At 39.3% G+C, this 2,348-nt stretch overlaps 1 long non-coding RNA gene across 1 annotated transcript in view; it reads right to left on the reverse strand.

Moving 5' to 3' along the window:
• LOC106013151 overlaps positions 1–1,626 on the reverse strand; it is a 3,211-nt gene extending 1,585 nt beyond the window's left edge. The window contains exon 1 of the long non-coding RNA XR_001185259.2: positions 1,418–1,626. This is a non-coding gene — a long non-coding RNA (uncharacterized LOC106013151). The remainder of the gene's footprint in view (positions 1–1,417) is intronic.
• Between the last annotated feature and the right edge of the window lie 722 nt (positions 1,627–2,348).

The raw sequence follows: 2,348 nt of genomic DNA on the forward strand, positions 1-2,348 counted from the left end.
GAGAGAGAGAGAGATATTATCATATTATTATGATGATGATGATGATGATGATGATGCTTATAATGATTATTATTATCATCATCAAAATTATTATCATAATATTATCATAATAAACATCATAATAACATTTTTATAATTATTATCGACTTGCTCTATTTTTCTGTGCAAGTCTACTGAGTTCATCTGTGTGTCACGTCAACGGTTTTTGTCTGTTCCCCAGAGTTCAGAGGTCAACTGACCCGCCTGGAGCAGCTGGGGTCACAGGTGCCTGGTCTGGTCATCTCTGACCTACTGAAGGAGGAAGTCCAGCGTGCGCAGAACGCCCAGGCTCAACTGACCACCACATTTCAGTCAACACTTGACCGACTCGCTGAGAGACAGGTGTGTGAGAATAGTAATAATAGTAACATTAATGGTAATAATAATAACAATAATAATAATAACAATAATTTTAACTATAATAATAACTATACTAATAATTCTTTGTATTGCGCATATCCCCTCTCGAAAACAAAACAACAAAGTCAATGCACTTTATCTATGATTTATAATCTATATCATTACCCCAGCCGACCCTAGAACTCTGTGAAACATTCTCAGCTTGCCGGAATACATTCGGTGTAAGCAGCTAATCAAACGCTCAAACACTTGTAAACTGATAAGATCTTTCGCTGTCTATAGCCGGCTACCATTCCTAACGGGGTGAAGTGAGGAACAATCGTGTAAAGTGCCTTCTCAAAGGACACAACGTCAGGCCCCTGACAGGCTTCGTACCCACGACCTTAGGGTTACAAGGCCGATAGCCTGACCATTAGGCCACGGACGCAAAGACCAAAATTCACTTTTTTAAAAAGATCAAACCATGCATTCAGATTTAATTTTGTCTACGGGTGCTCAGGTATTGTTTGTTCCCTCATTTCTACTAAACACATATTGTCCTTAAATCCCTCTTCCTTTATTTGTGTGTTTGTTACTCTCTTGCAACACCTCTAATCTTCGGCACTTATAATATGACCTAATTGTGTTGCAAGTGCCTTAAAGCTCTTACTAAACCTAAAACATTATTCTCTAGTAGCACCCCTTATCTTCGGCCCTTATACGACTCCATTGTGTCGCAAGTGCTTTAAAGTTCATACTAAAACTAAAACTGTGTATATCAGTCTCTAGTAACACCTCTTTTCTCCTGCACTTTAGACCAAATTGTGTTGCAAGTGTCGTAAAACACTCATTAAAACGAAAACTATGTCAGTTTCTAGTAACACCTAGATCTTCGGCACTTTAATGATCCAATTGTGTTGCCAGTGCCGTAAAGCTATTGCTAAAAGTAAAACTGTGTATGTCAGTCGCCAGTAACATCTCTTATATTCACGACTTATTGCTTACTTCTTACCAAAGCTAACACGAATAAGGAACTCACTTTGAGAACAAGACTGCAGCCAGGACGCCAAAAGGCAGATGACGTAGATACATCTCGTCACCAGCTCGACGTAGCGTCCCAGCATACTTCCGGTGATGCGCAACAAGGTGAACGCCCCGCCGGAAGTGGGTGCTTCGGTGCCGTAAGGTGATCTGTAAGCTGCAAGTTGTAGTAGTCGGCATTCTTGATTAATTTCTTAGTGGCCTCTTCTCTGAAACATGATTTGAGTTTGTTTTTTGTTGATTAATTTGTTTGAGTAAAGAGAAGGTCATCGAGACTATAACGATCGTTAATTATTGCTTCGAAAAAGCAAGATACACAAAGTTTTAGTTTTAGTAAGAATTTTACGGCACTTGCAATACAATAAATAGACAAAAAGAAACAACAGAGGGACGGAAATAAAGGACCTATCTGTGGTGCCCTCTTAAACCACCCGCTGATCTGATTTTGAATTAAACCCCCCCCCCACAAAAAACAACAAACAAATAAACAAACAAAAAACATACACCCCCAAACAAACAAATTCATAACAGTAACAGACAAAAACTGCGAAAGAAGTCGTGAGTTAAACCATCCCGTACCCCCACCCCCTGTCCCCCAATTTTTTCCCTTTAAAAAAAAGAGAAAATGTGAAGTGCCACCCTAATGACAGAAGAAAGAATGTGCCTTGCAACATTACTTCGAGAATTAGGCAAAAACATAGAAAGATATCAATGCATATATAGATGCATAATTTCGTTGAGATAATTTATAGACTCGCTTCTCACCTAGCCATGTTCTTTAAGTTTTAGGGGACGTACCAGAAAAAAGAATCCCCCTAACAAAACTCATATACAAACAAACAAAGAAACCCCCCCCCCCAAAAAAAAAACCCCCAATACAATAACAACATCAACACCAACACCAACAACATCAACCTCCCCTCCCTCGT

Source organism: Aplysia californica, unplaced genomic scaffold, assembly GCF_000002075.1.
Source record: "Aplysia californica isolate F4 #8 unplaced genomic scaffold, AplCal3.0 scaffold00689, whole genome shotgun sequence".
Lineage (NCBI taxonomy): Eukaryota > Metazoa > Mollusca > Gastropoda > Aplysiida > Aplysiidae > Aplysia > Aplysia californica.